This window comes from Triticum aestivum, chromosome 4B, assembly GCF_018294505.1.
Source record: "Triticum aestivum cultivar Chinese Spring chromosome 4B, IWGSC CS RefSeq v2.1, whole genome shotgun sequence".
Lineage (NCBI taxonomy): Eukaryota > Viridiplantae > Streptophyta > Magnoliopsida > Poales > Poaceae > Triticum > Triticum aestivum.
This window is the reverse complement of record NC_057804.1, coordinates 221069431-221076141: the sequence shown is the minus strand read 5'-3', so window position 1 is coordinate 221076141 and position 6711 is coordinate 221069431.

The window sequence follows — 6711 nt, the reverse complement described above, 5'->3', positions numbered from 1 at the left end:
CACACCCAGCCGGAAGACCTATTATTGTAGTATCTTGATTGAAGAAATTGGCCACATCCCCATAAGGATTTCGTAGGATTTACCTCCGTAACTATTCCTTATGGATTCTATTGCTCCCGAAGTCCGACCTTTTACTTGATGTTCTAGTTATCAAACCATATCTATGAATGGGATACACTAGCACATCAAGGAGAACATTAGAAGCGGAGTGCTAAATGTCTCTCGGTCGATTATCCAGATTTTATTTCCTTGGCCCCGCCAAGGGTGAAATCTGAGAAAGTGTTATCTTCCTTTGCATCTGCATCATCCATCATCATTCATCATGGTAGCAAGTTGTGTTGCCAGGATCCTTGACACGGATGTTGGTAAAACCTTGATGATTGTGGAAATGCTCAAGTTCTTGAGAGCACGCACAAGCGTTAGGTGTTACCATTGGCATTAACTAGGGTTGCTCTCAACTTCCTCGGTTATGCTATAACTTCTCAAACAGTGAATTCACTCTCTATTGTTGGGTTCTTCCCCCAGTTACCAGAATCATTCCCAGCATTTGCATTTCGTTCCCAGCTTGCACCGCCAATGTGCCATTCTACCATGGGTCTCTTCCATTTCCGGTGGTAAGCAAATTCATCCATTACGTTGTCTTCAACAAGGTAATCCACATCATCCAAGTCCGAGTATGCCATTCTACCGAACCCCTCCAAACGATCGCTCGAGATTTTCCTTAGGCTGGTATAAAGAGTTTCAATGATCTCTGAATCAAAGGTAATTCTTTTTGCCACTTAAGGGGATATTTCCACAAGTCACCTTCCCTAAGGTGCCCCGTTATGGTATTGTGGCAACTCAACTCCTCGCTACGTTAACAATCGTTTACCACCTTCTTAAGTGTGGAATTATTGTCTACCTAGTGAACCTTCGTCATCTGCTTCACTCCATTTCCATGGATGTATGTTTAGTGTCTCAGCTCGAGAGAGGTTGCTATGTCTCATTCCGTGAGTTAATCCTGAGTTGTTCGATCTTCGAGAAGATCGACCCTTCTAGAGTCTCCTTCTTCTCTCCATGTCATGTTGGCAGGATTTCTCAGAGCAAGACTTCGAGACAATGATGGTGATCGAATCAACGTTCATTCGAAGTGCAACCTGGATCGTGAAGATTATACTAGTTTGCGTTTCCCCTTCATCTTACCCTACGCTTGAATCTCGAGACGAGATTCTTGTTTAGTGGGGGTGAGTTGTCACATCCCTAGTTCTGGCCTGTCCTATGCTTGCTTCCATCTGTGCATCATGTTTAAATTTTTGAAACTTGAACTGAGGAATTCAGAAGCCTCAAAACCCTAAATAAAAGAAGGGCAAAAACCCTAAAATCTCATTCATTGTTCCAAAATGCTCTTCTTAGATGTTTAATATTTTTGGCAAGGGTTTTGATCCAAACCAAAAATAATGAACATTTTAAAAGGATTTATTTTTGGGACTTTGAATTTAAATCATTAGCTATTTGAATTTGAATTATATTCATATAACTAGAATATAATTTCAAATACCCCTGAAATATTTTATGAGCTTTTGGAAAAGTCCATCTAGCCAAATAAAAATATTCACAGGAGTTTTGGCATTGTTTGAGTTATTTTAAATTCAAAACAGTGGCAAAAGAATTAAATAAAGAAAACAGAACAGAAATATAAAAAAAGGAGAGAAGCCCAGCAACTTACCTGGCGCTTACCTGTCCAGCCCAGCCGGCCCAGCTCCCCCAGCGGCCCAGCCCACCGCCGCTTTCCCCCCTGTCGTCTTCCTCCCCTCGCACCGAAGCAGCTCGGTGGCGAGCGCCGACGCCGCCCCGGCCACCTCCTGCTTCCCTGGCCCTCCTAGCAACGCCACGACGACGCCCCGTGTCCCCTCGCTCTTCTCCCTCACCCGCTGCATCCCCTCTCCCTCCTCTGTCTCTCTCCCTCGCTCATCCCCGGACGCACCCGAGACCGCCGACGAGCACCACCGGAGCCACCAGCATCCCCACGCCCAGCCAGTTAGGCCACGAGCTCCGCCTTGGGTCCGGGAAGCTCTACCATGACGCACGCGACGCCGGGTGCCCTGAAGCCACGCCATCACCGCCATCTTCATCGCCACGGCCGGCGATCGCCGCCGTTCGATTCGCAGCACCGATGACGCCCCCGAGCTCGCTGACCACCTCATCATTCTCCCTGTGAGCTCCTGCTGCCTCCTCTTTGCTCGCTCCCTCTGTTCCCGTCCCCTAGCTCCATCTTCCACCACGACCGAAGCTCGCCGCCGCCGTGCCTCGTCGCCGTCGTGGCCAGAGCCACTGTGGCTCGAAGCCGGGCACACCACCGTGCTCCACACCTCACCAGGAGCACGTAGCACGCACCAACGCCTCCCCTAGCGCCCTGCATCGCCTAACCCGCCGTTGGCCGAACTCCGGCCGCCGCTCACGAGCTCGCCGTCGTCGGTACCGGCCACCACAGGCACGGCCACCACCACCATTCGATGCGCACCAGCAAGGGCTCTCCAACGAGCCCAAGCACAGCCTCGCCCGTGCCCTGTAGCGCGTTTCCGGCTCGCGCCGCCGTCTCGGGCCTCGCCGGCGTCATGTCGCCGGTGGGTTTGACCCCACTGACCCGGGGTTTGACCCTGTTTGACTTCCCCAGGCTCACTGACAGGTGGGCCCGGCCCCTGCTAACTTTTGGTTAATTAATAACTAATTCTAGTTAAGCCACTGACTCACTGACATGGGGGCCCCGCCCGGCTAACCAAGTTAGTTAGGGTTAATCTTAATTAGGTTAGTTAGTCCAGACACTGACACGCAGGGCCCACAGGTCAGGTTTGACCTGGGGCGCCCAGTTGACCTGCTGACATCAGCATGACCTAGTGCTGACGCAATAAATCATTTTCTGGATTATTTTTATTCAGAAAATTCCAGAAAATTGTATAAACTTCTAAAAATTCATAGAAATTCAACCGTAGCTCCAAATTAAATAAATTTTATATGAAAAATTATCAGAAAAATTCAAGGAATCCATCTGTACCATTTTCATGCATGTTTGAACAATGTTTGTCCTTTGTTTTGGACAAAACAAATTAAAGGCATTTAAATAATCATATATGGAGTTTGAATTTGAATCTTGTATTCAAACCAACTTCATTTAAATCATAGCTAGTTGCATTAGCTCAAATCACATCATATTGCCATGTCACATTCATGCATCATATTGTCGCATTGCATTGATTGTGTTCTTCCTTGTTTGCCGGTAATTGTCCCCTCTCGATAGACGTGTACCGGCGATGTGATCGATGACACCGATGAAGAGCTATATTATCTTCAGAAGTGCCAGGCAAGCAAAACCCCCTTGTTCATTCCGATAAAATCCCACTCTCTCGCTCCTGCTCTCTTTTACTGCATTAGGACAACAACGACATATTTGTTACTTGCTGCGGTAGCTGAACCCCTTTATCCTTTGCATGACCTGTCATTGTCACAGTAAATAGATGAAACCCACTAGCATGAGTAGGAGTTGTTTGAGCCCTGATGTGCCTACTCATTCATGCTTGTTTGTCATGCCTGCTACTGCTTAGAGTTGAGTCAGGTCTGATTCATCGGGGATGAATCAGAGGCGTGTGAACATGTCCTACTGTGTGTGAGCTAAGTGTGTGAACACGATTTGGTAAAGGTAGCGGTGAGAGGCCATGTAGGAGTACATGGTGGGTTGTCTCATTGCAGCCGTCTTCAGGAACTGAGTTCTGTGTTTGTGATCCATGACCAGTTACTACCACACATTGGGTTCCGGTAACTCGACCCCTCTCGACTTATTAATCAACATGATCTCTGTCCAGGAGTTGCAACTAATTTCTGGTGTTTGTAGGTAGTGTTAGTAGTATACCAAGTGGCACCCAGTACAGGTGGGCTTGGGACAGACTAGGCACAGTGGCACGGTGTACCAATCGTACATCCACCCGTCGAGGTGGGCTTGGGAACCCTGCACACATCGTTTGGGGCCGTGAGCGACACCCCGGCCGGATCTCCTTGCAGATGGAACCCGAATAGGCGATAAACCTGGACTAGAGACTTGTTCGGTTAGTCAGGTCGTGGCCGACTCCCTCGCCCGGCTTCCGCTTGAAGGTTGCCGAGGTACATGACGTGTACAGGGCGATAAGTGGCGAAAGCATGTGTGAAGAAGTACACCCCTGCAGGGTTATCATTATCTATTCGAATAGCCAGATTCCTCGGATATGGAAACTTGGACCCCTTGCATAATTCATAGACAAGTGAAAGTGGATACTCTAAAATACACAAGATAAGCGTGAGTGCTATGGATGGCGTTCTCGTAGGGAGACGGGAGCGAATCCATAGTGGTGTATTGGTTGGTGAATATGTGGACTCGTGTGCGCCACCTCAAAAAAGTTACTTGCAGTCGTAGTTCAGGATAGCCACCGAGTCAAAGCTGGCTTGCTGCAGTCAAACTCCATCATCCCCTTGTCGATAATGATGCATATGTAGTTAGATCTGATGTAAGTCTTGCTGGGTACATTTGTACTCACGTTGCTTAATTTATGTTTTTGCAGAGAGACTTCGGTCTCGCTAGTAGTACCGCGTGGACTTCGACGTTTAGCTTGTTACCTCAGCTACGATCTTGTGCCCTCGGCAGGATCTGGTAGATAGTCAGGCTTCTTAGCCTTTTTCATTTATAGATGTCTGTACTCAGACATGATAGCTTCCGCTTGTGCTTTGACTTGTATGCTCTGAGTGTTGGGTCATGAGACCCATGATTGTAATATCTCGCTCCCCGGAGCCTATTGAATATAAATACTTGAGTTGTAGAGTCATGTTGTGATGCCATGTTGTGTTTGCACATATCGAGCATATTGTGTGTATGTTATTGAAATGCTTGATATGTGTGATCTGACTATCTAGTTGTTTATCCTTAGTAGCCTCTCTTACCGGGAAATGTCTCCTAGTGTTTCCACTGAGCCATGGTAGCTTGCCACTGCTCCGGAACACTTAGGCTGGCCGGCATGTGTCCTTCTTCGTTCCTGTGTCTGTCCCTTCGGGGAAATGTCACGCGATGAATACCGGAGTCCTATTAGCCCGCTACAGCCCGGTTCACCGGAGTCCTGCTAGCCCAGTGCTACAGCCTGGATTCACTCGCTGATGACCGACACGTTCGATGTTGGGTCATGGATGCCTGTCCCTGTAAGTTTGTGCCACTTTGGGTTTACGACTAACCATGTCAGCCCGGGCTCCTTATCATATGGATGCTAGTGACACCATCATATACGTGTGCCAAAAGACGCAAACGGTCCCGGGCAAAGGTAAGGCGACACCCGTGGGAATACCGTGCATGAGGCCGCAAAGTGATATGAGGTGTTACATGCTAGATCGATGTGGCATTGTGTCAGGGTCCTGACAGCGTTGGTATCAGAGCTTGACTGCCTGTAGGTTTACCAAGCCAAACTGGTCGAAGTTGAGTCTAGAAATTCTTTAGTTATATAAGGGAATTGATTGTGGGATGGAACGTAAGGCTCTTTTACTCCTTATACCTTATGCCCTTCTGATCTGAGTCATCTTATCTTTCCTACGGGGATTAAGAACTAGCCTATCTCTTCTTTCTATCAGGATCACGTGTTACTAATCAGTAGACTTATAAGATTGTTGGATTTAAGTCTCAGTTCAGTTCCTACTACTTCCGTATGTTAATTGTTGATCTCGGAACCTTGATATTGTGCTTCTGAGTGGTTATGCCACCATTTTGTAGTATGTCTCAAATCTTTTCTGAGCATTTACAGTCGTTATGCTGTCCGAGTCATCCCAGGTTTCTAAATAGTCTGATGCATTTGCAAAATCCTTTCCCTCTGGTTTCAATGTTCCTTTATGCCAGCTCAATCACACTAATTGTTGAGCTGAGGTATTCTATTGCCTTGACATTTATGTTGGAATTATTATTATGACCCTAGGTGTCTCAGGGGATCATCTAGTGGTCTAGCCATGATTTGTGTCCTAGCGTGATGATTCTGGCCTTTATTCTCGAAAGCATTCCGTGATGCTACTTAGTAGTAGGTATTCTACTCCTGGGTTTTGAACCCGAGATTCACTCTACTTACCTCATGTTGATAGTGTTTGCTAGTTCCTTTAGGATATTAGTAACCTTTGCGATAGTTCTCGAGGTTCGTGGTACATCCTTCTTCCAATTACCATGAACCATTCTTGGCAGGAGTTCTTCTGAACCAAAAGATGTCGACAAGAGTGCTCTCGATGAGTTCTCCATGCTATATTGTGACTCTGCCAGCTCAACCTTTCTGCATGGGTTATTCGGAAGAATTATGTTGAACTTGGTTCGACATACTAATCTATGCATCCACAACTCAGAAAGTTATATGTTCCTTTGAGTTGTCCCTCTTTAGTTGTCTACTGACCTTCGTCTATCAATTGATAGTCAAGAGTATGTGTGCGTTCGTTTATCGATGCCTATTACTCTTGTGGTCCGTCAAGCCATTCTATCGCGGAATGACTAGGAGAAACAAACTCCAGTACCTCTTCCATATCCAGGATTGGGTCAAAGAAGTTGTGCTCCGCAGAACAAATTGCTAATCCAGCTTTTGCTCTGTTCTACCTTGGAGTATTACCATCTTTTATATCGGGATTGTTATAGGAATTGCACACCATCCTATGAACTCTTGGTACAGTGATACTTCTCGCCATCATTACTCATTC